Consider the following 26,708-nt stretch of genomic DNA (forward strand, 5'->3'; position numbering starts at 1 on the left):
CTGCATTCTTAGGAACGGAGGCTGCCGGTTGCACCGCTGAGGTCCAGGGGCCGTCCGAGGGTAACATAGTAACATAGTAACATAGTTAGTAAGGCCGAAAAAAGACATTTGTCCATCCAGTTCAGCCTATATTCCATCATAATAAATCCCCAGATCTACGTCCTTCTACAGAACCTAATATTTGTATGATACAATATTGTTCTGCTCCAGGAAGACATCCAGGCCTCTCTTGAACCCCTCGACTGAGTTCGCCATCACCACCTCCTCAGGCAAGCAATTCCAGATTCTCACTGCCCTAACAGTAAAGAATCCTCTTCTATGTTGGTGGAAAAACCTTCTCTCCTCCAGACGCAAAGAATGCCCCCTTGTGCCCGTCACCTTCCTTGGTATAAACAGATCCTCAGCGAGATATTTGTATTGTCCCCTTATATACTTATACATGGTTATTAGATCGCCCCTCAGTCGTCTTTTTTCTAGACTAAATAATCCTAATTTCGCTAATCTATCTGGGTATTGTAGTTCTCCCATCCCCTTTATTAATTTTGTTGCCCTCCTTTGTACTCTCTCTAGTTCCATTATATCCTTCCTGAGCACCGGTGCCCAAAACTGGACACAGTACTCCATGTGCGGTCTAACTAGGGATTGGTACAGAGGCAGTATAATGCTCTCATCATGTGTATCCAGACCTCTTTTAATGCACCCCATGATCCTGTTTGCCTTGGCAGCTGCTGCCTGGCACTGGCTGCTCCAGGTAAGTTTATCATTAACTAGGATCCCCAAGTCCTTCTCCATGTGAGATTTACCCAGTGGTTTCCCGTTCAGTGTGTAATGGTGATATTGATTCCTTCTTCCCATGTGTATAACCTTACATTTATCATTGTTAAACCTCATCTGCCACCTTTCAGCCCAAGTTTCCAACTTATCCAGATCCATCTGTAGCAGAATACTATCTTCTCTTGTATTAACTGCTTTACATAGTTTTGTATCATCTGCAAATATCAATATTTTACTGTGTAAACCTTCTACCAGATCATTAATGAATATGTTGAAGAGAACAGGTCCCAATACCGACCCCTGCGGTACCCCACTGGTCACAGCGACCCAGTTAGAGACTATACCATTTATAACCACCCTCTGCTTTCTATCACTAAGCCAGTTACTAACCCATTTACACACATTTTCCCCCAGACCAAGCATTCTCATTTTGTGTACCAACCTCTTGTGCGGTACGGTATCAAACGCTTTGGAAAAATCGAGATATACCACGTCCAATGACTCACCGTGGTCCAGCCTATAGCTTACCTCTTCATAAAAACTGATTAGATTGGTTTGACAGGAGCGATTTCTCATAAACCCATGCTGATATGGAGTTAAACAGTTATTCTCATTGAGATAATCCAGAATAACATCCTTCAGAAACCCTTCAAATATTTTACCAACAGTAGAGGTTAGACTTACTGGCCTATAATTTCCAGGTTCACTTTTAGAGCCCTTTTTGAATATTGGCACCACATTTGCTATGCGCCAGTCCTGCGGAACAGACCCCGTCGCTATAGAGTCCCTAAAAATAAGAAATAATGGTTTATCTATTACATTACTTAGTTCTCTTAGTACTCGTGGGTGTATGCCATCCGGACCCGGAGATTTATCTATTTTAATCTTATTTAGCCGGTTTCGCACCTCTTCTTTGGTTAGATTGGTGACCCTTAATATAGGGTTTTCATTGTTTCTTGGGATTTCACCTAGCATTTCATTTTCCACCGTGAATACCGTGGAGAAGAAGGTGTTTAATATGTTAGCCTTTTCCTCGTCATCTACAACCATTCTTTCCTCACTATTTTTTAAGGGGCCTACATTTTCAGTTTTTATTCTTTTACTATTGATATAGTTGAAGAACAGTTTGGGATTAGTTTTACTCTCCTTAGCAATGTGCTTCTCTGTTTCCTTTTTGGCAGCTTTAATTAGTTTTTTAGATAAAGTATTTTTCTCCCTATAGTTTTGAGTGGGTGAGTATATCCATATTTTTTATTTTTATTCTTTATTTTTTACATGAATATGGATCCCAGGGCCTGAAGGAGAGTCTCCTCTCCTCCAAACCCTGAGAACCATACGCACCGCACACGCCTGGGAACTTATAGGAACTTCCGATTCCGATTTCCGATATCACAAAAATATCGGAACTCGGTATCGGAATTCCAATACAGCGAATATCGGCCGATACCCGATATTTGCAGTATCGGAATGCTCAACACTACCAGGGAGGTACCATGGTTATAGGACTCCCCTGGCTACAAACATCTGCCCCCAGCCATCCAGAAAAGGCATATCTGGAAGATGCGCCTATTCTGGCACTTGGCCACTCTCTTCCCACTCCCGTGTAGCGGTGGGATATGGGGTAATGAAGGGTTAATGCCACCTTGCTATTGTAAGGTGACATTAAGCCTGGTTAATAATGGAGAGGTGTCAATAAGGCACCTATCCATTATTAATCCAATAGTACGAAATGGTTAATAAAACACACACATTAGGAAAAAAGTATTTTATTGAAATAAAGACACATGGTGTTTAATAGTTTATTATACTCTTAATCCAAATGACGACCCTCGTTCTGTAAAAAAGGAAAAATTAAAAAAAAACAACAATATCCCATACCTTTCTGGCACTCTGTCAAGTCCCACGATGTAAATCCATCTGAAGGGGTTAAATAATTTTACAGCCAGGAGCCTGCTAATGCAGCTGTGCTCCTTTCTGTAAAATCTGGGGAATGAATGGAAAGCAGGAGAACATAGCTACCTAGACTTGTGATGCAGCACCCCCTGCTGGTATAAACTCATATGAACTCGAGCGGGAGAAAATATTCAGAAAAATTCCCACGCTCGAGTTCATATGAGGTTATGCCAGCAGGGGGCGCTGCACCGCAAGTCTAGGAAAGCTAAGCCTGCCCACAAAACAGCTTTCTGTGCCCATTGTCTATTGACAATAAGCTGTTTATCAGAGAAGGAGGAGTGGTCAGACTAGCAGTTATTAGGCTGTAGACAGGGCAGTGATAATCTCCTGGTGATAAAACCTTCATTGTAAGTAAATAATTGCACACAGCCTAATAAATTACTACCTCTACCCCTCTATTTAGACTACTGCATAAGTTGGTATTTCTTTGGGAGAACTTGCACTCTGCTCTTTACTGTGCTCTGAATCAGCCATAGCAGCCACTGACAACCTTTTTGTGACACTTTGTGCCATGACTGTCATTCATAGCAGACCATGATTTTTGCTGTATAAAGCAATATTTCGGCATTGCTGTGCATAGCAAAAGTGACCGGATGATGGCAGATTCAAGTCCCCTAAGGGGATTAACAACTACAGTAACTAGTGAAAAAAAAAAAATAAAGTTCAAATCACCCGTTTTCCCATTAGGAAAAGGAAATAAAAACAATTAACAAAATACAAATATTTTTATCACTATGTTTGGAAAAGTAAAATCTATCAAAATATCAGATAAATTAATCTGATCATTAAATGAGAGAAAAAAAATGTCAAAACGCAAGGATTGCGGATTTTTTGGCTGCTGCAACAACACAAGACAATGTAGTAAGAGGTGATGCATCGTATGTATCCCAAAAAGATATCAATAAAAACATATTAATGGGGTGAAAAAATCACGACCACATGCAGCTTCATATCCAATAAATTGAAAATGTTACGGCTCTAAGAAAATGGCGACACAAGCAAAAATGTTTTTAAAACCACTTTAATAAAACAAACTATGCACATTTTCTATCGCCGTAATCATAACGACCAGGAGAATCATATTTCCAGGTCATTTTATACTGTTAAATTAGTCTTAAAAATAAAAAAAAACAATTGTGGAATTGAGCTTTTTTCACTATTTTGCCATGTTTTACATTTTTTGCTGCTTTCCAGTATATCACATGATAGAATGGATGGTGTCATTCAAAAGTACAACTCGTCCCACAAAAAACAAGCCTTCACATGACTATGTAAACAGAAGCATAAAAAAAGGTTCTTGCATTAAAGGGAGGCAAAAACAAAAGCACAAAAATTGAAAATTGCTCAGTCGGGAAGAGACTGAAGCAGGCTTGGACTGGCCCACAAGAGAACAGGAGAATCCTCCAGTGGGCCCCTGTGCAAGAGTAAGCAACCACCCTCTTACAGGTCCTTCTCAAAAAATTAGCATATAGTGTTAAATTTCATTATTTACCATAATGTAATGATTACAATTAAACTTTCATATATTATAGATTCATTATCCACCAACTGAAATTTGTCAGGTCTTTTATTGTTTTAATACTGATGATTTTGGCCTACAACTCCTGATAACCCAAAAAACCTGTCTCAATAAATTAGCATATCAAGAAAAGGTTCTCTAAACGACCTATTACCCTAATCTTCTGAATCAACTAATTAACTCTAAACACATGCAAAAGATACCTGAGGCTTTTAAAAACTCCCTGCCTGGTTCATTACTCAAAACCCCCATCATGGGTAAGACTAGCGACCTGACAGATGTCAAGAAGGCCATCATTGACACCCTCAAGCAAGAGGGTAAGACCCAGAAAGAAATTTCTCAACAAATAGGCTGTTCCCAGAGTGCTGTATCAAGGCACCTCAATGGTAAGTCTGTTGGAAGGAAACAATGTGGCAGAAAACGCTGTACAACGAGAAGAGGTGACCGGACCCTGAGGAAGATTGTGGAGAAGGACCGATTCCAGACCTTGGGGAACCTGAGGAAGCAGTGGACTGAGTCTGGTGTGGAAACATCCAGAGCCACCGTGCACAGGCGTGTGCAGGAAATGGGCTACAGGTGCCGCATTCCCCAGGTAAAGCCACTTTTGAACCATAAACAGCGGCAGAAGCGCCTGACCTGGGCTACAGAGAAGCAGCACTGGACTGTTGCTAAGTGGTCCCAAGTACTTTTTTCTGATGAAAGCAAATTTTGCATGTCATTCGGAAATCAAGGTGCCAGAGTCTGGAGGAAGACTGGGGAGAAGGAAATGCCAAAATGCCTGAAGTCCAGTGTCAAGTACCCAGTCAGTGATGGTGTGGGGTGCCATGTCAGCTGCTGGTGTTGGTCCACTGTGTTTCATCAAGGGCAGGGTCAATGCAGCTAGCTATCAGGAGATTTTGGAGCACTTCATGCTTCCTGGCACCTGCTCACAGTGCCAAAACCACTGGTAAATGGTTTACTGACCATGGTATTACTGTGCTCAATTGGCCTGCCAACTCTCCTGACCTGAACCCCATAGAGAATCTGTGGGATATTGTGAAGAGAAAGTTGAGAGACGCAAGACCCAACACTCTGGATGAGCTTAAGGCCGCTATTGAAGCATCCTGGGCCTCCATAACATCTCAGCAGTGTCACAGGCTGATTGCCTCCATGCCATGCCGCATTGAAGCAGTCATTTCTGCCAAAGGATTCCCGACCAAGTATTGAGTGCATAACTGAACATTATTATTTGATGGTTTTTTTGTTTGTTATTAAAAAACACTTTTATTTGATTGGACGGTTGAAATATGCTAATTTATTGAGACAGGTTTTTTGGGTTATCAGGAGTTGTAGGCCAAAATCATCAGTATTAAAACAATAAAAGACCTGACAAATTTCAGTTGGTGGATAATGAATCTATAATATATGAAAGTTTAATTGTAATCATTACATTATGGTAAATAATGAAATTTAACACTATATGCTAATTTTTTGAGAAGGACCTGTATATGAGCGGCACTTGGCAGAATATACAGGGTGGGCCATTTATATGGATACTCCTGGGTGGGCCATGTATATGGATACACCTAAATAAAATGGGAATGGTTGGTGATATCAACTTCCTGTTTGTGGCACATTAGTATATAGGAGGGGGAAAACTATTCAAGGTGGGTGGTGATCATGGTGATCATTTTGAAGTTGGCCATTTTGGATGCAACTTTATAAATAGCCCACCCAGGTGTATACATGTAAATGGCCCACCCTGTACATAAATCACTATGTACAAACAGAGGCAGCATGCTATTTAACAGCCTACCCAGATCATAGTTATATAAATTTGTGATTGAGAATAATGTCATATTTGCATGTAGCTGAAAAATGGGCCTTTGGCACCCTAGTCCAAACCTGCCTAGTGGCTGTTTCTGGTATTGCAGTTAATTGCTCTTCAGTTTTGAGATAACTAGCCTACATAGATGGATATGTTTCGATTTTAATTCTAATTCATTGCAGTTGGTTGCGATCAGATCCCCTTGGAAAAACACGATTCTCAAAAAGTTGAACAATACACAGTACTGTTGCACAGATTGCAATTTGTTAGTTCTGCTATGAACATATTTCTCATACTGACATCACAAAGTGCAAAAAATAAAATAAAATAACAAGTGGGAGATAAGTGGAAGTGAATAAGGTAAGAAAGAATAGAACTGAACATGCTCCGGAACTGAGGGAATGTCTGCTTAGTACATGCTGTAAGTAAACGTGAAGGAACTTCTTAATTTATAGAAGATAAGTTTAATGTATCACAAAGAAACTGAGGCAACGTAAATACTTTTATGACTCATAAATGACACAATACATAATGCTCCCAGAAGACAGAGCACACTCATTTACATGAAATGCACAGTAAATTAAGGATTAGCCAGTGGTAATTTAGCAAAGAAACAAAATCCTATAAGAATCCATTATCCATAGTAGATTGTGCATTTCACATTTAGCGGAGCCACATTTGTCATTGAGCTGCAAATGTAATTGGAGACTCTAATTTCTCTCAATATCAATTGAATACATTGTCACGACATGCTACTATAACCTGTGACAGTCTGCAGTTGTCATCACAACACTTGTGTCACATCTACGCCAGGACCTGTGATGTCTTCTGTCGCCAGACGTCACCATATTCACTCTGTGGGCGGCGCTGGTGATAAAAGAGATGTTGGAACCAGAGGCTCCGAATGACCCAGACTCTGTCCATCCACTTAGATTAGGGTAGCTGGGACCTACAGTGCCGTCCAGTCCGGCAGTATGGGTGTGTGCTCCACCTTTAGTTATCAGCTCCCTGCTCCAGCAAATTGGAGAGCGCCACACTCTACTTAAACTTCCAGCTTACTGCTGGAAGCTGCCAGATATAGCCTCTGGTTTAGTCCTGTCTGTTTAGCTTCTTGTTTACTTTGGCTTGTTTTATCGACAATTCTTACGTATTCTGATTTTGTACTTTTTCTGCTCTTTTGGTTCTGACCCGGCTACCTGACCACTTCTGCCATGATGCATCACTGAACAGCAGCTTATTCCATGGTCCCAGCCCAGGGGCCCCTGTTTACGTTTACATTCCTGTACAAGGGTTAAATGGTGAAGGCCAGGGCAATCCCTAGGATCTGGTAAGTGGAGTGGTACTAAACATATAGCCATTTTAGAGCTACCAGGCGACCAGTGACAGAATTGCATTACAACTTGATGGTCACATATAGAAATATATGACAAAAAAAAACCTCCCAACACAGTACTCCTGAAAAGACATGTTTGAAAGAAAATATCTGTAGAAGCTAGCCTTGAAGTTAGCTAAATATCACAGGTTCTTTATGGCACAACCCCTTTTGAAGCCTAAATTCACTTAAAGAGAGCCTGTTAGCAGGCATTTCCTATGTAATCAGTGAGCAGCATAATGTTGGGCAAGAAAGCCTCCAATGTGTCATTTACTGAATTGCTTGCTGCAGTTTTGATAGAATCCCTGTTTTACCTGTTGTAAATGTAGCAGTGGTCAGAATACTGAGCTGCGTATTAGCATGCCCACACCACTGTGACAGCTTCATGTGTACTCTACGCACAGATTAGCCCAACTGCCATGCATGTGAGACCAAGGCAGGCAGTGGTAATCTTCTGCTGATAAAACACTGATTTTATTGAAACTACAACACACAGCCTACTAATTGACACATCCCTGGAATTAGGCTTTCATGCCCTATATTATGCTGTTCTCAGATTAAATAGCAAAAACCTGATGACAGATTGCCTTTAAAACCTAAATATTTCAAGTTTTTTTCCACTGAACCCTGAAATTCCATCAGATATCAGTAAGCACTCCTGATATTAGACATTGAAGGGAGGAAATATAAAAGTTGTATTGCATAGCTCAGAACTCACAAAAATGAAATTGTTATATGTTCTGAGACTATACCAGCCACTTCATCAGGCTATAACTCAGCTGAAAAATATATCAAATCTGATATTTATACTAGTCTTTAACAAAAGTCTGCTAGGGCAACATGTACCAAATGTATTAATAGATGCATGCCTAATAAATGTATTGGATATCTGGGCCATGATTGGCCATGCCCCTCTATCAAGCCCCACCCAAATATTTGGTATGGCTATCACAAAATGCGGCTCTTTCAAAAATGTGCACAGATGAAAAAATGCAAACTGTTACTAATATCTGTTCAGTTTATCCGATGTCAATGTTTATAGTTTGATTATTGAGTTTATACTTAAAGGGAACCTGTCACCCCCAAAATGGAAGTTGAGCTAAGCCCACCGGCATCAGGGGCTTATCTACAGCTTTCTGTAATGCTGTAGATAAGCCCCCGATGTATCCTGAAAGATGAGAAAAAGAGGTTAGATTATACTCACCCAGGAGCAGTCCTGCTGCAGTCCGAGTCTGATGGGCGTTGCGGTCTGGTCCGGGGCCTCCCATCTTCTTACGATCACGTCCTCTTCTTGTCTTCACATGGCTCCGCTGCAGACGTACTTTGTCTGCCCTGTAGAGGGCAGAGCAAAGTACTGCAGTGCTCAGGCGCCGGGAAAGGTCAGAGAGGCCCAGTGCCTGCGCACTGCAGTACTTTGCTCTGCCCTCAACAGGGCAGACAAAGTACGCCTGTGCCAGAGCCACGTGAAGACAAGAAGAGGACATCATCCTATGAAGATGGGAGGCCCCGGACCGGACCGTGACGCCCATAGTACCGGACTGCAGCGGGACCGCCCCTGGGTGAGTGTAATCTAACCTCTTTTTCTCATCTTTCAGGATACAGCGGGGGCTTATCTACAGCATTCCAAATGCTGTAGACAAGCCCCTGATGCATGTGGCCTTAGCTCAACTTCCAATTTGGGGGTGACAGGTTCCCTTTTAAAATGTATTGCTTCAGAAACCAGAACATTGCTTAAGTCCAAATGTTACATAGTATTAATGAATGACGATTCACTAGGATTGTCTGGGACTTAAACATCTATATATATACTTACCTTGTAATGTCTTCACATCCTGTTCCATCCAGATGTGTCCAGATCCCAGAATTCCAAGTGGCAGAAGTTCACTGACCTCCATATTGGGACACCCAAGTGATGGGTGTCTCAATATGGAAACTGCTGGTGGTACCAGCCCCTTGCGCGGTATAACCAGCGGAACACTGTCATACCACACACACACTGTATATGCCATACGCACCACACACACACAAACACACACTGTATATGCGTATGCACCACACACACACACTGTATACACCATACGCAAAACACACACACACACTGTATACGCTGTACGTAGCCTCTTGCACGGTACCACCAGCGGAACACCGTCGCGAACATGCTGCGGCCAGGATCAGCCAAATGATTCACTGACCGCAGCCATCTTTGTACAGGAGGACTGCATAGCAGCACATGGGGTAGGCAGGTCAAAGAAGAGAGCACAGATGGGAGAAGTCAGCACATGGGGAAAGAGAGAGTGGATAGGTGGGTGAGCACATGGGGGAGAGATTCTCAATGCTGCAAAGCCTGCCTCCATCTTGACATTACCGCCCTCCCAATGTGATAGCATCGGGCCTCCATCTAGTTCACTATATGGATACAAATTTTTGAACACCTTCACATTACACCTGAAGAAGCTTTCATGACTACCCATTCTACATCTATACATAGTAATTTGGAGTTGTTTTCCCCTTTCAATTTTAAACTATTTGCGCTTTTCTAAGAAGGCTTTCTACAAGATATTGGAGATGTCTGTGGCAATTTTTGCCCATTGATCCAGAAGAATATTTTTGAGGTCAAACAATGATGTTGGAGGAGAGGGCGGGGTCACAATCTTCATTTTAATACATCCTAAAAGTCTTACATGAGGTTGAGGTTGGTTTTATGTGGCCAGTCAAGTTCTCTCACACCAAACTCCCCCTACCATGTCTTTATAAACCTTTGTGCACTGGGTGCAGTCATGCTAAAACATAAAAGGACCTACTCCCCAAAGTTAAAAGAAAGTATTCACTTGTGTTGTCATACTGAAGCATTACGATTTCCCTTCAATGGAACTAAATGATCTAGGGCAACTCCTGAATAACATCTTTATCGTATTATCCATCCTCCACCAAACTTTACAGCTGGCACAATGCAGTCATGCGGGTAAATTTCTCCTGACATTCGCCAAACTCAGATTCATTCCTGAGGCACCAGAGAGATAAGTGTGATCCATCACTCCACAGAACATGTTTCCACTCCTCCAAAGTCCAGTGGTGGCTGCTTTGCAACACTAATTTTGAGCCTTGGTATTGAGCTTGGTGATGTAATACTTGTGCAGTTTTTGTATTGTTAATGCCAGCAAAAGTTTGGAGTTATGGAGCCAACAGAGGTTTGGTGACTTTTATCCCCTCTGTTCCTCACCAATTGGTGACACTATTCTGAAACTTTACTTTGTGGCTGAGTTGCTGTGGTTCCTGCAACCTTGTAGTGGTACCATTCACAGGTGATGGTGGAATATTTAGTAGGTAAGAAATATCATGTACTGACTTGTTACCCTTGTAGATCCTATTACAGGACCACACTGATACTAGTGAGCCCTTTACTAACAGCCATATTGTAATAATTCTTAGTAAAGGAGACAGCATGGCAAATAGCTGGATCTTATACATTTGCGATAATGAGACTAATAATATATTTAAAATCTGAGTCCATAAGGAGTATATGAAAACAGTGTACTATTATGGTAGATTATGATAAAAGGATTCCTGTGTGAAAGGTTATTATTATTATGTAATGACTGCCTCACCCCAATCGTTGTACAATTGGGCATCTCACTGTAGGCGGTGTACAGAGAACTTGCATATGAGTGGCATACAGTATACACACAATAATAGAAGCAAGATGTAATGACACATTAGGTTGGGATCAAACATTTGCATTTCTTATGCACCCCATTTACTATAAAGTGGCATATTGAGGGCACATATAAAAAACAACCAATGAATGTGTTAAAAATACTTGAAGGGAGTTGCCACTTTATCTTTATCTTAACAGATGTGTAGAGGATATGACTGTGTGGCCCTTACCAATATATAAGTATTATAGGTTCTCCTCCTGCTCTTGTTAATATTGTCTTCCTCATACACTGCACAGATCTCTCTTACTTTCAAAATGGCTGCTGACGGAGAAGCATGTGACCAGACCTAACCATCAACCTATATAGAAAAGCTGTATTTTAATTGAAGGAGACTGATGGACAGGTCTGGTCACATGATCCCCCATCTTCAGCCATTTTCAGCATGAGATTTGTTCAGTCTATTAGGAAGGCGACACTGACACGTGCAGGAGGAGAACCTATTCCCAGCATATCTGAAAAAACAAAGATAAAGCGGAAAAGACTTTTAATGTTCCATAATGTAAATCATTTGTTTCACATATTGACATAATTTTATAGTGTAGCAAAGTGACATTGTAAATGCATGAATTTTGTTTTTTTCTCATTATGAATCACAAACTGTATTATAGCCCAGAGCAGAATTCACAATTCTGCAGGTTTTAGAGCTGATATCTCCCAGCATTTCTGAATAATTTAAAGTGTGTATAGTGTGTCCTCTTTAAAATGAGCACAGTGTACAGTAATAGATATAATAATTATAAATTAGATTGTGTTTTGTATCTACAAGTCCTATGTCTATCTACGTGTCTCCTTGGTGGCAAACTAAAATCAAATTTTATGTAGTCTTGTCTAATAGTTATACTCTCTTTCATATGACTTGCTTACATACATTTGGTAGTTTTTATTGCATAAAAGCACCAAAACACAAACTATATAAATGTGGTATCGCTGTAATCAAACGGACCCGAAGAATAAAGCGGTCTTTGCAATTTTCCCATATGTGGAATGGCATAAAAAAAAAAAACCACAAAAAACAGTTCCTGAATTGCTGGAGTTTGTTCATTCTGCCTCCCAAAAATTAGAATGCAAAGCGATCAAAAATAGTCATTTGCCTGAAAATGGTACCAATAAAAACATCAACTTGTCCCGCAAAAAATAAGACATCACATGACTCTGTCAGCAAAAAATATGGAAAAATTATAGCTCTCAAAATATGGTAATGCAAAAACTTTTTTTTGCAAAAAAAATGTGTCTTAGTGTGTGATAGCAGTCAAACATAAAAAGCAGATATAAATCAGGTATTGCTGTAATCGCATCGATCCAAAGAATAAAGTCATCTATCCACTTATACCGCATGAGGAACGGCGTAAAAAATGAAAAAAAGCAATTCTTCACCTACTGTTGACTTGTTCATTCTGCCTCCCTAAAGTCACAGTAAGACCCGGCGCATAGTTAAAGACCCGGCGCATAGTTATCCTGTGCAATACACACTATAACAGGGCAGATGGACCCTGTCTGGCCTATGATCAGTTGGTGTCTGTCTTTTTAGGTGTGCATAAAAGGGTCGTCGGCCACAGCTTTGTGCACCTCTGAATGGAAGGATAATGCTGAACAGAGGCCATACGGAGTCCAGAGTAACTCTGCTCCCTCATTATAGTGAATATATCCCTCGGGGGGTTCATCTGAATGACATCACTCAGAGATTTAGATAGAAATCCTAAAGTAAGTGCTCAGCGCAGAGTGCCAGATAAATGTGATCCCAAATATTATGTAAAATGTTCCTAACAAAAGCTTCAAATCAATCCATAAAAAAGTAAGTCCCCTCACAGGTCCATCATCTATCAATGGAAATATATGGAAATATAGAGCACTTCCACGTTACTGGTAGTACAAAGGCTCTGGAAAACCAAAATGGCTCCTTGACCCACAAAAGAAATCCAGAAAATTCTGTTGTTCCAAATCTAAATTCCCCTCACCCTTCTGAGCCCCACAGTGTACCTAATCAACTTTTAGCATCCACATGTTTGGCATTTCTGTAGCAATGAGAACCCGCTTAAAAGGACTCTGTCACCTGAATTTGGAGGGAACAATTTTCAGCCATAGGGGCGGGGTTTTTGGGTGTTTGATTCACCCTTTCCTTACCCGCTCGCTGCATGCTGGCTGCAATATTGGATTGAAGTTCATTCTCTGTCCTCCGTAGTACATGCCTGCACAAGGCAATCTTGCCTTACGCAGGCGTGTACTATGGAGGACAGAGAATGAACTTCAATCCAATATTGCAGCCAGCATGCAGCCAGCGGGTAAGGAAAGGGTGAATCAAACACCCGAAAACCCTGCCCCTATGGCTGAAAATTGTTCCCTCCAAATTCAGGTGACAGAGTCCCTTTAATTTATGGGTGCATGTCTCCAGAAGCATGAGCTGAGCACAATGAACTGAGTCAAAATAGTCACTACAAATAAATTCCGAAAGGGGTATAATTTCCATAATAGGGTCACTCTTTTCTAGCACTTAGGGGCTAAGTATATGTAGTCAGCAAGCTATTCTAGGAAAGTCTGCGCTCCAGGAGGCAATTAGCACTCTGTCCCTCCCAAGTTTCAGTGTGTGGCTAAGCAGCATTGTACAGCCACATATGGGGTATTTCTATATTCAGCAGAAATTGTGAGACCAATTTTGGTGTAATTTTTAAATGTAAAATCTGGGGCTAAAACTGAATTTTAGTGGTAAAAGTATATTTATTTTTTTCTTCACAGCCCGATGGTATAAAATTCTGTCACCCACCTGTGGTGTCAATACAATCATTGCACCCCTAGATGAATTCATTGACATGTGTAGTTTACAAAATGGGGTCTCTTATGGGGGTTCTGCTGTTCTGACACCTTAGGGGCTCTGCCAAGGTGACATGGCACTCTCAAACCAGTCCAGCAAAATCTGAAATCCAATATGGCACTTCTTCCTTTCTGAGCTGTGCACTGTACCTCAAAAGCAGTTTTCAACCACATATGGGGTATCGGTGTACTCAGGAGAAATTGCACAACACATTTTTTAGTCCATTTTCTACAGAAAGTTAAAGTGAAAAAATTTGGGGCTAAGATAACATTTTATTGTGAAAAATATATATTTTTTAATTTCTACAGATCAATGTTCTAAAATTCTTTGAAGCACCTGTGGGTTCAAGATGCTCACCACACATCTAGATAAATTCCTTGAGGGGTCTAGTTTTCAAAACGGTGTTACTTGTGTGGTTTCCATTGCTATGGCACATCGGGGCTCTCCAAATGCAATATGACACCGGCAGACCATTCCATCAAAGTTTGCATTCCAAAACGTCACTCCTTCTGTATTGCTGCTGCAGTGGTGTCCCCTTCCCCTTTCATACATGGACTGGCTTACACGAGTTGCGTAGGAGCATCTAGCTGGTCTGTAGAAGCCAGAACTCTTAATGGTTGGTAGGGGATCAAATACTTATTTCTCACTGCAAAATGCAAATAAATTTATATAATTTATACAATGTGATTTTCTGGATTTTATTTTTGATATTCTATCTCTCAATGTTAAAAAGAACCTACCCTTAAAATTATAGACTGTTCATGTCTTTGTCAGTGTGCAAACTTACAAAATCAGCAAGCTATCAAATACATATTTCCCCAACTGTACCTGCCGCACAAGCCTGATCACACCAATAGAGGCTCCAATAAACACCAGATAGCAGCTTAGTTATGCTCCTTCCTGGCTATGCCTGGTCCTGTGGCACAGTAGGTCCACAAATCCATGTGTGCCATGGGTGTGCATAACAGTCTGCTCAGCCTAGCCATGACCGTAACACCTTCTTTTCTGAGCCCTGCCGTGCACCCAAACAGTAGTTTTTCACCACACATGGGGAATCTGAGTACTCAATAGAAATTGCACAAAACATTTTTGAGTCTATTTTCTCCTGTTATCTTATGAAAATAAAACATTTGGAACTAAAAGAAACAGTTTGTGGGAAAAAAGTGATTATTTTTATTTTCATGGATCTAAACTTCGGTGAAGCTCCTGGAAGTTCAAGGTACTCAGCAAAAGTGGTGTAAATTTGTTTTTTTTTACTGTTTAGGCACATCAGGGGCTCTCCAAACGCAACATGGAGTCCGCTAATTATTCCAGCAAATTTTGCTTTGAAAAAGTCAAATGGCACTTCTTCCCTTTCAAGCCCTGCTGTGCACCCAAACACAATTTTCCTCCACATATTGTATATTGGCATACTCAGGAGAAATAGCACAACAAACTGCATGGTGCAATTTCTCCGGTTATGGAAATGCCAAATTTGGGGCTAAAAACATTTTTGTTGAAAAAAATGTAATTTTTTTATTTTCACAGCTAAATGTTTATAAACTTCTTTGAAGCATTTGGGGTTCAAGGTGCTCACAAAACACATCTAGATAAGTTCCATGAAGGGGTTTAGTTTCCAAAATGGTGTCGCTTGTGGGGGAGTTCCACTGTTTAGGCACATCACGGGCTCTCCATCCACGACATGGAATCTGCTAATTATACCCGGAAATTTTGCATTCATAAAGTCAAATGCCATTCCTTCCCTACCAAGTCCTGCCATGCACCCAAACAGTGGTTTTTCCCCACATATCAGCAGGATCAGTAGAAATTGCACAACAAATTTAGGGATCTATTTTTTTCTGTTACCCTTGTGAAAATAAAAAACATTTCAGCACCTTGAGGGGTGCAGTTTTTAGAAGTGGTGTCACTTTTGGGTAGTTGCTGTCACACAGACTCCTCAAACTCACTTCAAATGTGATGTGGTCCCTAAAAAAATGGTTTTGTAGATTTTGTTGAAAAACTGTGAAATCGCTGGTTAACTTTTAACCCTTATAATTTCCTAACAAAAAAATGATGCTTCAAAAATTATGCTGATGTACAGTAGAAATGTTGAGAAATGTTTATTAACTATTTTGTGTGACAGAACGCTCTGATTTAAGGGCATAAAATGTAAAATTTAGAAAATTGCTAGATCTTTCCATTTTTTTTCACAAATAAACACGAGTCATATAGAAGAAATTGTACTACTATCATAAAGTACAATCAATCCCCCAAAAAATCTCATAATTATGATCCATTGGAGCGCTCCAGAGTTATTACCACATAAAGTGACACTGGTCGTAATTGTAGAATTTGCTCTGGTCATGAAGGTGAAAACAAGCTTGTGGGATGAAGGAGTTAACAAACTACCCAGATTATTATTATTATTTAGAAACATGGGAACTTTGTGAATGAGGCTAATGTGATATTTGGGTGTAACAGGACAGTGCCCCTCAGAGTTAATGTTACTGGTGGGCCCTTGACACCCCAGTGCTGAACTGTTTTGTAGGTTACTAAGATCTGAAAGACAGATATATAGTATATGGTAGCTATGGGATCAGACTATACAGTGTTGTCTTGCATCGAAGGAAACACAAAGGTTTCTATAAAACCTGTAAAAACAAAATTAGAACAAATTTTCAATGAAGGCAGATTGCAAAGATATTTTATTTCTTCTGTATAATATTCATATGTTCTAATAGGGCATATTAAGAAAATCCCTATGAGATGTTTTCCGCAGTTTTATTTCCGTCTGAATAAAATTTAATCTGAATCAAATGTGCTCCGAAAAGCTATTTACTACCTTAAAGCATAAGAATCTGAGGGCTGAGAAGGGAATAAAGCAATTTTTAAAGAACCGCTTCAGCATTTTTTTTTGTTGCAGTAGTGGAGTGGTGGTGCTAACGTAAGTTCCCTGTCACCGGTCTTATACTTACCAGCCGCTGCATTCATATTTTATTGGCACTACTTCGGTCAGTCTCCAGCAGTTTGTGACCTGCTGGATTGCTCCAGTGTTTGCTGGGTGGAAGTCACAACTCAATGTAAGTCTATGAGAGCCAGAACAAGACTAGAACGAAGCTCTCATAGACACTGAGAGCTTGTGACTGTTACCTCAGACTTTCGGTCGCTCAGAAGTTGTGTTTATACGACCAAAGTGGTGCTTGAAACTGCAGAAGACAAGAGGTGGTAAGTATAATACTAGGGTGAGGGAACTTAAGTTAGTAGTATCACTCCAAATAAAAAAAATGCTGGAGTGGTGCTTTAAGAGATTATACTCACCTGTCCTAGGCTTGTTCCTCACCTATCCTACTTCCATAGTTCCCCTCCGGTCATTGGACCAGTCTTTAGGACTTCAAGAGATGGCTAGGCCATGCGTGGTGACCTGGGGTGTGACAAAAATCAATAAAATACTTTGCCGACATGGTAGCATGGGACATGATACACATCTTTAGTGTCAATGACATCTGCCATGCTCCATATGACCATGTGAAAATCTGAAAATCAATCTGAAGACCGGAAAGAGCAAATGGAGGACCAGGTGATGTGTTATGGATAGCAGTAGGATAGGCAAGGGGCAGGCATAGGACAAGTAATAATAATAATAATAATTTTGATTTTTTACCCCTTTCCAGCCCTCAAAAGAATCCAGCAAGATGATAGCCACTATTTTATTTGATTTGTGCAAAGCAAATCCTGAAAAATGTTGTTACAAATCAATGTAGTCTTCTCTAACCTTAGAATTAATGTTTGCAGGTATGGTAGTTATTTTCTCGCATGCAAATATTTTAAATTGCTAAAAGTATGCAGCATGTGTAACAGATTCATGTACAAAAGACGAAATTAAGAAAATAAATACAAGCTGTCGATTTTACAATCTGCGATTTTATTTTTCCTTACAGGTATTTTTATAGCTTACAAGTTACAGCATTTAATACCGCAGCTCGTGGAGGAAACAGAAGAACCATTGCTAAGCCAGAACATTAATATATTGCTACTTACTGAGGTCAAAGGAAAACTAGTAAAAAGGCCGCCTTAAATCTGCAGCTGAGGAAAGATGGGTTTTATTGCTTTTTGTATGACCTTGACAATCATCAATGATAAAGTTAAAAGTTAAACTCTTTACTTTATCAAATATATACTGCTATATTCTAGGCCCCTAAAAAAGTATCAGATTTTGCATTGTATTTTCTACCAACAAATCATCAACCTATATATATTCATAAAAGCAGATAAAACTTATTAACAAAATACAATTTTTAGCAAGTCATTAAAAATAACTTGACTGACTACTGACCTGTTGCTATTTTTATATTATGTGAAATACTTTTCAGATTTAACACTATTAGCTTGTATGAAATATTAGATTTTAGAGAATAAAATTACATCAGAATTTAACCATGATGAGAAAGGTGTGCCAATCTATCAAGTCTAACTTGTCAACTTGTAGTGTTTATCCAGAGGAAGGCAACTTTGTCCAATAAGATGTAACAGCTAGATGCTTGTTTGCTTTACACAATCATCTCAAGGTACTCATGGGTTGCAATGTTGCCTCTTTAAACTTCTAAAATTTTAAGAAGTCCCAATTGAATATTTGTTGATTGTCAAGATGGGGACTACGTTTTAAAAAAGACCGATCACTAGACCAAAAGTGGCCAGACTTTGCCCTTATTTTATTTGCTAACATCTCCTGTACAGTCTAAGCTCTTATGATCAGCATGGTTCTCTCTCTTGTAGAGTGTAGGCTCTCATGGTCATCGAGGTCCTCTCTCCTGTAGCGTGTAAGCTCTAATGGTCAGCGGGGTCCTCTCTCTCTTGCAGAGTGTAAGTAACTCTCTCTCCCCCACTTTTATTTTTAAAGCAGTTAAAAGCTTTGCAGTATTGAGATTCACACAACTTTATTTGCCGCTAATCAAATTTTTGGGCAACATTCTGCAAAGTTGGCAAATTAGAGATCCAGTCTTCTCTTATCACAATGACTTTAACTTTAATTCAGTACAACATCTGTAGCTTAGATTAGTGATATGTTATAGACCCTATTCTTTAGTGATGATAGCTAGGACACTGTCCAATCTCTCAAAGCAAATGGCAAAACAGCATGATTTATACTTGAGATTGAGCAGAGAAGAGTTAACAACTATAGGCTTTCTTTCGAGCCAGGTGCTTGGTCAGAGTTTAGCTTGAGTGTATGGTGGGGAACTTAACACCCACCCCCCACCTACCCCTCGTTGACCAACCCTAATTAAAAGAAATAGGGACAAATTAAAACAAAAACATTTACAAGTATAATTACTCGTTTTGGTCCAGGTATCCAAAATCAAGAAAACTATATGGACAGACTTTCCAGTAAGAGTTGTTCATAGGATTGCTAGAGGAGCAAATCAGAACCTCCGCTTGATGGCAAAAGACCTTCAGAAAGATTTAGCAGACTCTGGAATTGTGATACATTGTTCTACTGTTCAGAGACACCTGCACAATTATGGCCTTCATGGTACAGTCATCAGAAGAAAACCTCTGCTGTGTCCTCACCATAAAATTCAGCTTCAGAAGTATGCAAAAGAACATCTAAACAAGCCTGATGCATTTTGGACACAGGAAAAGAACATCTCACCTACCACTAAGCATGGGGGTGAATCAATCATACTTTGGGGTTGTGTTGCAACCAATAGCACAGGAAACTTTATGTGGCTGACATCTTCAAATTATGTATTAGATGTTTTGGTGCTTGTAATCATTAGCACTTAGCATGGCAAAATAATTCAGTGCACCTTCCAAAAATTGTTGTTTTCCATCTATCTGTGCCCTGTTCTGGCTCCTACAAAGCTGCAGCTGTTAATCAAGGAAAAAGAGGGCGAAGAAAAAGAAGATAAATGGAAAATAATTAGATAATGAACTGCTCAACCTTGCAAAGGGTGCGCCGAGCACCTGAGCTTTATTTGAACAGACATTTTGTGCTAACAGGCTCCCTTTAAATAAATAAGGAGCTGTACCTGTTTGTTGCTTTGGGATTTCCACCAAATAAATATATGGTGTAGCCTTCATTGTGTCTGCTCTGTTTAATACTAATAGTCTACAGTGGCTAGAAATAATTAATAATTAATGGATATTTATTTTTTTACCTTTGTGCATGAGAAAAAAGAATTTGCATGTGATAACCAATATTGTATCAGAAGGACACACATGTATTCCATCAGCATAACTCCAAATAGTCATTGCTACATCTGCCTAATACTTTGCGCTCCACAATTAATAAGAGTATTTTACATACTTTATTATTTTCTTCCCCGGTCATGTAGCCTCAGTAACATGAATGAATCAGATGATAGAAATGAGTTATTTACAGTTAATTAAATATGCTAAGAGCATTTCAGAAGAAGTTCAGTATGAAACAATACACTCAGTGAATGCCCTACAAATTACTAATTATTAATGTTATTATTATGGTAATAAGCAACTTAAACCAACCATGAAATAAGCAGATGATAAGTGATGGATTCTCGCAGAAAGTAAATGAAAATAAATAATGAAAAGTTATTTATAGATTGTGGTCTATAAATGTGAAAAAAGTCAAATATGCAGTTAAATTTCATAACAAAAACATTTTCATTTTGTTTAAAAAAAATTGCATGCTAAAAAAAGCAAGCTACTTAAAAATATCTTTAATTTGAAACTAAAAATATGATCAGAGACATAAAGCTGCAGTCTGACCATTCCCATTAGGTATTTGTTAGCAGCCATCACTGCTTCTTTGCTGATAAAATTTGATCACTGGGAATCTTGATAGCCAACTAACTTTCCAAAACTCAATAGTAGCAGTGAACATAAACTTTGTAATATATCTTATCAGGGAAATTTGCTTCTTTCTCCACTTATGAGCCATTTCTTCTAGACAGATATCCTGATCTCGTCTTCTGCATGCAAAAAAGTCAAAACTGTATTGGCCAAAGTAAAATGAACTGCCAGCTCACTGAGGTATTAACATATAGCTCCTGTTAAACACTGTTAAGAGGGAATGGGAAGGAGGAATGAAGAGCACCCAACACAGTGAGAGACACAGTTAGATCATGCTGCAGCTTCTAGCAAATGTATTTTACATTCATGCTGAATTCATAGCCACAAAGGTGCTGTATAATGTCTAGAGATTAGTTAATTTGTTCAGATTCCTTCTTACTCGGCCAGCTATAGCTCTTGCCGAGTAAGCTGCAGAGGGAACCTGGCTTCCTGGATCAACTGATCGACGCCACAGCTGCATGTGTCACGGCTGTGTCACAGTCATGATGCCAACACACAGGGCTCTCCATGCATGTGTCATGAATGTGACATAGCCATGACACATGCAGCTGCGGTGTTAATCAGCCAGCACGGTCCAGGAAGCCAGGTTCCTTCTGCAGCTTACTTGGCAAGAGCTATAGCTGGCCGAATAAGAGGAAACCCAATGTTAGGCATGGAGACCCACCACTGCACATGGGGAATCTCAAGCCATGTCCTCTACGGTCTCCCATACTTCTTCAGCCACAGAGGATCCTGCTTAGCAGAGAAGTTGGTCCCAGGGTCTTGCTCAGGCTAATGCTGTGCATTTGGTTGCTGCTGCCGTTCCAGGTTCAGCTATAGCAACCAGCATTAGTCAGTGGCGAGCAGATGCTCCTGGGACTAAGTCCTGCTTCTCTCCATCTGAGTATGCCCGTGATACGACTGCTAATTGGTGGTCAGAAGTCACATGCTCAGGTCCTCAAGCAGCTCGGATTGGGCCATCAGCAAGGTTTTTGAAAGGCTGCGCCTATAAAATTATCACACGGCCCCACGCTAGTATATCCTATAATCGTGGTGTGTGTGCAAGCGTGTGTGTCTCAGGTGAAAGCTCCAAATGATCCTCTACCCTCTGGTTGTGTATGTGAATTGGATGATTGGAGTCAGAGACACCTAGTAGAGGAATTGCCTGTACGCCACTGTGCACTCAGGCTGCACTCCACTGTAGATAGCGTCAGTTTGGCGTTCGCCTGTGCGACGCTGCATGCATACTGTGCACTAAATCCGCTAGTTAGCATGAGTTAGTGGTGTTCACCAGTGCAGCGCCATGCGCACTCTGTGCGCTAAATATAATTAGCGGTTCTGTGAATTAACAGGGCTCGCTGCAGTACACACCGGGTGACGGTTAACCCAAGTGTGTTCGGTGTTGTACAGCCATATAGTATCCGCCATTACCGAGCAGCAGTCAACATCTCTGCACGTGGATCCCGGGCTGCCAACGCACCTTATTACATTCTTTCTATTTATTTGGTGTGTTCCGCCAGCCGTAACACCAGAGCAAATTCGCTCATCCCTAATAATGTCCTCCATGCTGCTGCTTCTGTCTGTGCTAGAGAGAAAAATGAGCAGGAATGGATCTCTCTGTGAGAACAGTGTATAGGAGACATCATAACAGCTAGTCTACCTAATAGGTAAGAGAAAACTGAAAATTGGAGACAGAGCCAACCGAGAGAAAAATTGGTACAAAAATGCAAGTCATATGATGGCCAGATATAGTATTTTTCCTCATGTACTCACACAACTTTATTCTAAAAAGTTACTTGAAATGACAGGTTTGCTTTAAATGGTATTATTTAGAAGATCTACACATGGTTTCCAAAGATGGATCTGAAATATGACTGTGACACTAAGTTTCACATGAAAGGGGGCGTTACTCGTGTGAGACATGTAATGACTGACAGTTTGTTCTCCTAAGCTACATGTCTAACACTGATAATGCCCTCTTTCATTTAAAATAAGCTTTAGAGTCATATTCTCAGGAGATCTATATCTGGTCCATAGATCTTACCAGCTAATTTACATATGAAGAAAAATATCGATTTCTCTGGAATAAGACATCAGATCTCAGGTATCAAGGTATCCTTTTATTCAACTTTCCATCACCCGCATGTCCATATAGACAGCTTAAGACGCAGTCAGAGGGCTGTATAAATTGGACATAGATCGGAACACAATGGTTCGACTGGTCTGCCACTCTTCCGACTTGAGCTGTATAGAAATACATGAAGTTGTCATGCTCGGGTTAGGAGAGCCGCCAGCCAGTCTGTGCACCGCGTTCTTATCATGGGCTGATTTATACGGCCATCTGACTTCACTCTTAGGAGGTTAGATTCTACTCACAGATGCTTTTTAAAATATAAGTACACTTTTACAAAACTCTTGGCATTCCAGTCACGTGTGTGGGAGTTTGGGTGTTGAGTCAAGCGTTGCTCTTCTCCAAAACTGAGAATGGGCTCAATTGAAATCTAAAAGACTATCTCTATCCTCATAGGAGAATATCTGCTAATAAAAGACAGTTCATCAAGTAATTGTGATTTTATACATTTCCACCATCAGTGTGCATGATCCAAAGAGAAATATTTTGGCTGTAAATATAAAGATCTTTTAGAAGCTTGGAGGCTGAGCACTTCTGCTCCACCATTTTATCGATAGTTGGGAGGCTCAGTACCTGAATCCTTTACAAATCTAAACTTCTCTATAACATGTGAAAAGTTTTATAAAAGTACAGTTATACTTAAAAAGAAAAAACAACTTTTAACCAATCTCTTTGGCTCATAAATGCCATCATACTATTACTTTTCATAACTAAAGCAAAGATTGTTGAGCATTATTCTGCATATTTTTCTGTATTTATATGTGATTCAGCTTTTACCTAAAATGTTACTATGGAGATTTGAGATGGGGGAATAGCTGTCATGTTTTACAAAACAGGCAAGGGTACCTACAGTCCCACATCCTGCAATTGTAGGAAATAGATTGTGCATAGCTTATTGATCGTTTGTTTTACAATGGAGGCCAATAATATGAGTCATTAGATGCAGACACTAAAATAACACCATCTATATTGTGTGAGCTGATCTTTCTGTTTATAGCAGTCATATTATTTTTCTCACTTTACTGCATCTTCTGTATTTAAAGGCACTAGACTCATCTAAATTTATATTTTAAAGCAATTTCAAGGACTATTATATCGATGACTTATCAATAAAATAGTTATGCAATATTAGATAGACTGACATGGGTGTGACTCTCGGGACTCTCATCAATCAGACTGAGTCACTCTAAGAGCAGGTCCCCATCATTGTTTATTAGACATCTCTGTATGTAATGGCTGTGCTTGGTATTGTAGCTCAAAATAATACCAAGCACACACCCTAAAAAAAAGTACTAAACTGCACCTAGTAAACAATGAAGACGGTTTGGTACTCTCCTGAGTTCAGAGTCCCCTTTAATCCGCTGATCCATGTGGATGCCAAGACATATCTTGAAGAAAACCTTCTTAAAATCTGTGATCCACTATCTGCTGAAGTATGCTGGAATTTGCAGTTTCTACAGATTGGAGATGTCTGACATAGGGTAAGTTCACATAAGACAGACATTCAGTGGAAAAATCTGAAAGTTCAAGTTCCATATACCTGTAGTTGAGCAGGATCTATACCAGAAGATTTTTGGTGCTGATATTGGACACCCATTAATCTGAAACTGATCATCTAAGGATAGGTCTTCATTATCTTAGTCCTGGACAACCTATTAAAGAATAACATATATTGCTTAAAATTCCTTATTTGCATTTTTTTAAGTCACTTTTTCTTTTTTTTATGTCTTGTTGTATTCGATTGTGCACCAAATTCTTCAATATGGCGCATGAGGGTAATGAGTTTTCTACAAAATCAAAGACATATAAAAATTACTTTAAAAAATGCAAATTTAAAATAAAAATTGGGCACAAATCTAAAAAAAATAAAAAGCACCAAAAAAGTAGACATACAGAAGATACAATGCAACAAAGCATCAGACCCACTATATTTCAGGCAATTGCCAAAGAAGCAATAGCAGCACAGTCAATAGTGCAATCTCTGCCAGGATAATAGCCAAGAAAGTCCTCTCAGTATACAGAAGAGCAAAAATCTTGGAATAATATTTCAGCTTTACACCTGAAGTCTTGAAAAATGGTTCATTTGGAAATCTAAAATGTTGAACCTATTTGGGGGAATAAAATTCTACATCTTTTTTTTACTTGAACCCCTTGATTGCTGCCTGCACTTTTGATCATTTTTTAAACTTTTGTATATATATGTACATATATATATATATACACAGTGCCGTATGAAAGTATTCGGCCCCCTGGAACTTTTCAACCTTTTCCCACATATTATGCTTCAAACATAAAGATACCAAATGTAAATTTTTGGTGAAGAATCAACACCAAATGGAACACAATTGTGAAGTTGAAGGAAATTTATTGGCTATTTTACATTTTTGTGGAAATTAAAAAACTGAAAAGTGGGGCGTGCAATATTATCCGGCCCCTTTACTTTCAGTGCAGCAAACACACTCCAGAAGTTCATTAATGATCCAATGTTGTCCTAAATGCCTAATGATAATAAATATAATCCACCTGTGTGTAATCAAGTCTCTGTATACGGAGTCTCAGGGTTCTGTTGGAAGCACAGAGAGCATCATGAAGACAACAGGCAGGTCCGTGATACTGTTGTGGAGAAGTTTAAAGCCAGATTTGGATACAAAATGATTTCCAAAACTTTAAACATCCCAAGGAGCACTGTGCAAGCGATCATACTGAAATGGAAGGAGTATCATACCACTGCAAATCTACCAAGTCCCGGCCGTCCCTCTAAACTTTCATCTCAAACAAGGGGAAGACTGATCAGAGATGCAGCCAAGAGGCCCATGATCACTCTGGATGAACTGCAGAGATCTACAGCTGAGGAGGGACAGTCTGTCCATAGGACAACAATCAGTCGTACACTGCACAAATCTGGCCTTTATGGAAGAGTGGCAAGAAGAAAGCCATTTCTCAAAAATATCCATAAAAACTGTCCTTTAAAGTTTGCAAAAAGCTACCTAGGTGACACACCAAACATGTGGAAGAAGGTGCTCTGGTCAGATGAAACCAAAATCTAACTTTTTAGCAACAATGCAAATGATATATTTGGCATAAAGGCAACACAGCTCATCACCCTGAACATACGATCCCCACTGTCAAACATGGTGGTGCTTGCAGCTTGTAATCGCAGCAAAAGGTGGCGGAACAAAGTATTAAGTTAAAGAGGCCAAATAATATTGCACGCCCCACTTTTCAGTTTTTGAATTATCACAAAAATTTAAAATAACCAATAAATTTCGTTCAACTTCACCCAACTTCACAATTGTGTTCCACTTGTTGTTGATTCTTCACCAAAAATTTACATTTGGTATCTTTATGTTTGAAGCATGATATGTGGGAAAAGGTTGAAAAGTTCCAGGGAGCCAAATACTTTCGCATGGCACTATATATATATATATATATATATATATATATATATATATATATATATATATATATATATGTATATTTATTTTTTTTAATAATCAAAAAAGTTTTTTGTGGCTTACAAGTGAGTCATGTCCAAAATGATAAAATGATGTTATCTGCTCCTTAATGGCAGCCTGTATTCTGCTGACAGATGTGCAGGACATCAACAAAAACTTAGCATTCCTTGTAACTGGAAATTTTGTATGGGAATTCATTCATTTAATGATAGTAAATTATTGTTTTAGCATTTGTAAGTAAGTGTAGGGTAACTAGAGGTGAACGTACGTTGCCATTTTTGCCTATTAATATTATACAATATGCTTTTTAATCTAATATTTCTCAGTACAAATAGCCAGAAATTCATTGATCTTCCACAGCACTGTCGGAAATTAATATTTTAGATAAA

At 39.5% G+C, this 26,708-nt stretch overlaps 1 protein-coding gene across 5 annotated transcripts in view; it reads right to left on the minus strand.

The window, feature by feature from the left end:
- Positions 1-26,708, minus strand: part of HTR2C (5-hydroxytryptamine receptor 2C) — a 720,745-nt gene that overhangs the window by 642,164 nt on the left and 51,873 nt on the right. The window contains exon 1 of one of the 5 annotated variants that reach the window (XM_077285391.1): positions 24,405-24,516. The exons of the other annotated variants lie outside the window; for them this stretch is intronic. The gene's annotated coding sequence lies outside the window, so the exon portion shown is untranslated. Of the gene's footprint in view, positions 1-24,404; positions 24,517-26,708 lie in introns of those variants that run through there. 5 annotated transcript variants of the gene reach the window in all.

Source organism: Ranitomeya variabilis, chromosome 2, assembly GCF_051348905.1.
Source record: "Ranitomeya variabilis isolate aRanVar5 chromosome 2, aRanVar5.hap1, whole genome shotgun sequence".
In the NCBI taxonomy this organism is placed as follows: domain Eukaryota; kingdom Metazoa; phylum Chordata; class Amphibia; order Anura; family Dendrobatidae; genus Ranitomeya; species Ranitomeya variabilis.